General features: G+C 63.5%; 1 non-coding gene across 1 annotated transcript; it reads left to right on the top strand.

Moving 5' to 3' along the window:
* Nucleotides 1-2,021: 2,021 nt before the first annotated feature.
* Nucleotides 2,022-2,140, top strand: LOC131860669 (5S ribosomal RNA). The gene has a single exon (XR_009359763.1). It is a non-coding gene; the product is annotated as a 5S ribosomal RNA (ribosomal RNA).
* Nucleotides 2,141-6,486: the final 4,346 nt, after the last annotated feature.

The following is a 6,486-nucleotide window of genomic DNA, read 5'->3' as shown; positions in this document are numbered from 1 at the left end:
CTAGGGTGGGTGTCAAGGCGGGTGTCGAGGTGCCTGGGTGCTAGGGTGTGGATGCCAATGTGGGTCATAGGGTGGGTACTAGGGTGGGCTGCAATGTGGGTGCCAAGGTGGGTAACATGCTCGGTGGGTTCTAAATTGGGTGCCAGGGTGGGTGTGCACCCACCTTGCCCGAGGTGGGTGCCAAGGTGCCAGTGTGGGTGGGTGCTAAGGTGGATGCCAAGGTGGGTGAGAAGGTGGGTGATAGGTTGAGTGGTAGGATGGGTGGGTGCCAAGATGGGTCACAGGGTGGGTGCAAGGGTGGGTAGGTGCTAGGGTTGGTGTCAGGGTGGGTGGGTGCTAGGTTGGGTTCCAAGGTGGGTGCGAGGGTGAGTGTCAAGGTGGGTCACAGGTTAGGTGCTAGGATGGGTGAGTGCTAGGGTGCAAAGGTGCCAGGGTGGGTGCTAGGATGGGTCGATGCTAGGGTGAGTGGCAAGGTGGGTCCACAAGTGTCAAGGTGGGTGCCGAGGTGGGTGCCAAGTCGGCGACTGCTATGGTGGATGCCAAGGTGGGTCACGGGGTGGGTGCCAAGTTGCTAGGTTGGGTTCCAAGGTGGGTGCCAACGTGGGTGCTAGGGTGCGTGGGTTAAAGGGTGTGTCACAACGTGGGTGCCAGGATGGGTGCGCACCCACACTGGCCAAGACGGGTGCGGGTGCAAGGTTGGGTTCCAAGCCCGGTCACAGGCTGGGTGCTAGGATGGGTGGGTGCCAAGGTGGGCACCAGGGTGGGTGCACCCACCCTGGCCAAGGTGGGTCACGGGGTGGGTCCTAGGGTGGGTAACGGGGTGGGTACTAAGGTGCGTGCCAAGGTGGGTCATAGGGTGGGTGCCAAGGTGGGCACCAGGGTGGGTGTGCACCAACCCTAGCCAGGGTAGGTCACGGGGTGGTTGTCGGGGTGGGCGTCAAGGAGCCAAGGTGGGTGGCAAGTAGCCAAGTTGCGTGCCAAGGTGGGTGTCGGGGTGGGTGCCAAGGATCCAAGGTGGGTGCCAAGGAACCAAGGTGGGTGTCTGGGTGGGTGCCGAGGTGGGAGCCAGGGTGGGTCCCAAGGTGAGTGCAAAGGTGGGTGCCAGGGTCAAGGTGAGTGCCAATGTGGGTTCCAAGGTGCCAGGGTCAGGGTGAGTGCCAATGTGGGTTCAAAGGTGCTAAGTTGGGTGCGAGGTTGGGTGCGAGGGTGGGTGGGTGCCAAGGTGTGCTAGGTGGAAGCCCGGGTGGGTCGGCATCCCATGGGTGTCGAGTTGGGTGCCTGATGGGTGCTTCTTGTCAAGTTTTAGTCGTCGGGACTCATTTCGAGCCTTAGAGGTCGTTTCTTGTCCGGTTGCCCTGTCTTCGACCTGGGAACCCAATTTTGGTCCTCGGGTCCCATTTTTTTTTGTCTCGCATCCCACTTTTGGCCTGTGGCCTTTTCGGGGTCGATTCTCGTTTTGGGCATCAGAGCATGTTTCTTCTCCTAAAACCCAATATTTGTTTATTAAGTCTCGGAACACATTTTTGTTCTCGTGGACCCATCATGGGTCTTGGAACGCATTTGTGGTCCTTGGGTCCCATTTTGCATCCCGAAACTTGTGTTTTGGTGCTTGATCCCTATTTTGGGTGCCCACCTTGCACCAAGTGCGCACCCGGGGCAAACCGAGCGCCTTGGTGCACCGGGGCAAGATCGAGCGTGCACCCGAGGCGCCCCGAACATGCACCAAGGTGCACTCGGCCCACATGTGAGCGCAGGTCGTTGCGCCCGAGGTGGTGTGTGGGCACCGCGTTGCAGACGGGACACTGCACGCACACGACGCCCCCTCCAGGTGCACGCACGTAGGCCGGGCCGGGTGCACACCCGACGCCCTAGCAAGGTGCGCGCACCCGGGCAGGGCTCACACTTGGCGAACGGGGCGCACTTCGCGAGGGAGGGTGTGCACCTCGACGGGGGTGGGTGGCCGGGGTGGATTCGCACGTGGGTCGCGGTTTGCTAAGTACACACTGCGACAAGCTCATAACGGGTGCGATCATACCAGCGTTAGTGCACCGGATCCCATCAGAACTCCGCAGTTAAGCGCGCTTGGGCCGGAGTAGTACTGGGATGGGTGACCTCCCGGGAAGTCCCGGTGTTGCACCCTTTTTTAGTTTTTCGCCGGGCGTCGCAATGCTATTTGAATAAACCTTTTGCCCGTTTGCGTTCTCGTCGGGGCCGGGCCGGGCCGGGGTGCGCTGCCCGCACTACCGCGCGCGCGGGGGCGACACCGAGCGCGCACCCGAGGCGCCCCGAGCACACAGGCCACGGTGCAACCCGGGCGTTGTGCGCGCACCCCGGTGCGCCCGAGGTGCTGCGCGCGCACCCAGGTGAAATCGGTGTGCACCTCGGCCAGTGCGCGCTCGGTCGAGTCGCGCACGTTGGCCAAGGTGCACGGTGATGTTTCTTACTCTAAGGTTCCGCACCAGACGCCCGGGACAGGTGAGCGAAGCTGGGCGGGGCCGGGTGCGCGGCCGGGGCAGGTGCACGCAGCTGGAGAGAGCTTTGGAGCACACTTCGGAGCGCACCAATGATGCGCTCCATTCAAAAGTTTCCTGAAAAGGCAAAAAAAGTTGAGATTATAGAATTTCCCACTTGAGAGATTGTAAAAAAAAAAAATTTAAAATGAAGGAAACGCGGGTGCCAAGGTGTGCGCGCCCGGGTGCGCAGCCCAGCCAAGGTGTGCGCACCAAGGCGCCCACCCTGGCGAAGGTGCACGCAAGGTGCGCACCCGAGGCAAACCGGACAATTAACCCAACTTTCGACTTCGCGCGCACCTGCGCACCTTCGAGCGCACTTCGGAGCGCTCCTTGGTGCGCACCAATCTTGGGCACCTCGGAGTGCACCATGGCGCCCACCAAGGTGCGCACCCGGGGCAAACCGAGCTCCGACTTCGTGCGCACCTTGGAGCGCACGAAAGGTGCGCACCATGGCGCCCACCAAGGTGCGCAGCCCAGCCAAGGCGTGCGCATCAAGGTGCGCACCCTGGCGAAGGTGCGCACCCGGGGCAAACCGAGCTCCGACTTCGTGCGCACCTTGGAGCGCACAAAAGGTGCGCAACCCAGCCAAGGTGTGCGCACCCCGGTCAAACCGAGCTCCGAATCGTGCGCACCAGAGGTGCACGCCATCGTGCGCACCTTGGAGCACACTTCGGAGCCCTCCTTGGTGCGCGCCGATGTTGCGCACCTCGGAGCGCACCCGGGGAAAACAATGCAATTAACCCGACTTTCGACTTCGTGGGCACCTCGGAGCGCTCTCGGGTTCGCACCTCGGAGCACACCGAGGTGCGCACCTTTGATGCGCTGCCTTCACCAATTTCCAGAAAAGGCAAGAAAACATTGAGAAGGTGTGCGCACCGAGGTGCCCACCCTGGCGAAGGTGCACGCGAGGTGCGCACCCGGGGCAAACCGGGCTCCGACTTCGTGCACGCCGCACCTTGGAGCACACTTCGGAGCGCTCCTTGGTGCGCACCAGGGCGCGCAACCCAGCCGAGGTGCCCACCCCGGCGAAGGTGCACGCGAGGTGCGCACCCGGGGCAAACCGGGCTCCGACTTCGTGCACGCCATGGTGCCCACCGCGGCGAAGGTGCACGCGAGGTGCGCACCCGGGGCAAACCGGGCTCCGACTTCGTGCACGCCGCACCTTGGAGCACACTTCGGAGCGCTCCTTGGTGCGCACCATGGTGCCCACCAGGGCGCGCAACCCCGCCGAAGGTGCACGCGAGGTGCGCACCCGGGGCAAACCGGGCTCCGACTTCGTGCACGCCGCACCTTGGAGCACACTTCGGAGCGCTCCTTGGTGCGCACCATGGTGCCCACCAGGGCGCGCAACCCCGCCGAAGGTGCACGCGAGGTGCGCACCCGGGGCAAACCGGGCTCCGACTTCGTGCACGCCATGGTGCGCACCGCGGCGAAGGTGCGCACCCGGGGCAAACCGGGCTCCGACTTCGTGCACGCCGCACCTTGGAGCACACTTCGGAGCGCTCCTTGGTGCGCACCAGGGCGCGCAACCCAGCCGAGGTGCCCACCCCGGCGAAGGTGCACGCGAGGTGCGTACCCGGGGCAAACCGGGCTCCGACTTCGTGCACGCCGCACCTTGGAGCACACTTCGGAGCGCTCCTTGGTGCGCACCATGGTGCCCACCAGGCCGCGCAACCCAGCCAAGGTGTGCGCACCAAGGTGCACGCGAGGTGCGCACCCGGGGCAAACCGGGGTCCGACTTCGTGCACGCCGCACCTTGGAGCACACATCGGGGCGCTCCCGGGTTCGCACCGGCGTTGCGCACCGTGGTGGGCACCTCGGAGCACACCAAGGTGGGCAGCGAGGTGCGCACCTTTGATGCGATGCCTTCACTAATTTCCATAAAAGGCAAAAAAAAAACGAGATTTTAAAATTTCCGTTTTGAAAGATAGTGAGAAAAAGGGAATGCTGGTGCCATCTTGAGCCCGCCCTGGTGCGCAGCCCAGCCAAGGTGTGCGCACCAAGGTGCCCACCCTGGCGAAGGTGCGCGCCCGGGCAATTAACCCAACTTCCAACTTCGCGCGCGCCAGGGTGGGAGCGCACCCAACAACCGGGCCTGGGAAGAGCCAATGCGAGAAACCCCACCAAACGCTCTGACAAAAAAAGAGGGGGCGCTCCAGTAACCCCGCTTCGGAGCGCACCCTGGGCAAACCCAGCCAAGGTGCCCACCCCGGCCAAGGTGCAGGCGAGGTGCGCACCCGGGGCAAACCGGGCTCCGACAACGTGCACGCCGCACCTTGGAGCACACTTCGTAGCGCTCCCGGGTGCGCACCTCAGAGCACACCAAGGTGGGCAGCGAGGTGCGCACCTTTGATGCGCTGCCTTCACTAATTTCCAGAAAAGGCAAAAAAAAAAGGAGATTTTAAAATTTCCGTTTTGAAAGATAGTGAAAAAAACGGAACCCGCGTGCCATCTTGAGCCCGCCCTGGTGCGCAGCCCAGGTAAGGTGCCCACCCTGGCAAAGGTGCGCACCCGGGCAATTAACCCTACTTCCGACTTCGTGCGCGCCAGGGTGGCAACCGGGCCTCGGAAGAGCCAATGCGAGAAACCCCACCAAACGCTCCGACAAAAAAAGAGGCGGCGCTCCAATAACCCCGCTTCGGAGCGCAGCCGGGGCAAACCCAGCCAAGGTGCCCACCCCGACGAAGGTGCACGCGAGGTGCGCACCCGGGGCAAACCGGGCTCCGACAACGTGCACGCAGCACCTTGGAGCACACTTCGAAGCACTCCCGGGTGCCCACCGGCGTTGCGCACCGTGGTGGGCAGCGAGGTGCGCACCTTTGATGCGCTGCCTTCACTAATTTCCAGAAAAAGGCAAAAAAAAATGAGATTTTAAAATTTCCGTTTTGAAAGATAGTGAAAAAAAAGGAACGCGGGTGCCATCTTGAGCCCGCCCTGGTGCGCAGCCCAGGCAAGGCATGCGCACCAAGGTGCCCACCCGAGGTGCACACCCGGGGCAAACCGGGCTCCGACTTCGTGCAGGCCGCACCTTGGAGCACACTTCGGAGCGCTCCTTGGTGCGCACCATGGTGCCCACCAGGGCGCGCAACCCAGCCAAGGTCTGCACACCAAGGTGCCCACCCCGGCGAAGGTGCACGCGAGGTGCGCACCCGGGGCAAACCGGGCTCCGACTTCGTGCACGCCATGGTGCCCACCGCGGCGAAGGTGCACGCGAGGTGCGCACCCGGGGCAAACCGGGCTCCGACTTCGTGCACGCCGCACCTTGGAGCACACTTCGGAGCGCTCCTTGGTGCGCACCATGGTGCCCACCAGGGCGCGCAACCCAGCCAAGGTGTGTGCACCAAGGTGCACGCGAGGTGCGCACCCGGGGCAAACCGGGGTCCGACTTCGTGCACGCCGCACCTTGGAGCACACATCGGAGCGCTCCCAGGTTCGCACCAGCGTTGCGCACCTTTGATGCGCTGCCTTCACTAATTTCCAGAAAAGGCAAAAAAAAACGAGATTTTAAAATTTCCGTTCTGAAAGATAGTGAAAAAAACGGAACGCGGGTGCCATCTTGAGCCCTTCCTGGTGCGCAGCCCAGGCAAGTTGTGCGCACCAAGGTGCCCACCCTGGCGGAGGTGCGCGCCCGGGGCAATCCGGGCTCCGACTTCGTGCACTGCATGGTGCCCACCAAGGCGCGCAACCCAGCCAAGGTGCCCACCGCAGCGAAGGTGCACGCGAGGTGCGCACCCGAGGTGCACACCCGGGGCAAACCGGGCTCCGACTTCGTGCACGCCGCACCTTGGAGCACACTTCAGAGCGCTCCTTGGTGCGCACCAGGGCGCGCAACCCAACCAAGGTCTGCACACCAAGGTGCTCACCCCGGCGAAGGTGCACGCGAGGTGCGCACCCGGGGCAAACCGGGCTCGGACTTCGTGCACGCCGCACCTTGGAGCACACATCGGAGCGCTCCCGGGTTCGCACCAGCATT

The sequence above is a fragment of the Cryptomeria japonica genome, unplaced genomic scaffold (genome assembly GCF_030272615.1).
Source record: "Cryptomeria japonica unplaced genomic scaffold, Sugi_1.0 HiC_scaffold_15, whole genome shotgun sequence".
Lineage (NCBI taxonomy): Eukaryota > Viridiplantae > Streptophyta > Pinopsida > Cupressales > Cupressaceae > Cryptomeria > Cryptomeria japonica.
The sequence above is the reverse complement of the archived record's forward strand: the minus strand, read 5'-3'. Positions and strand labels throughout refer to the sequence as shown.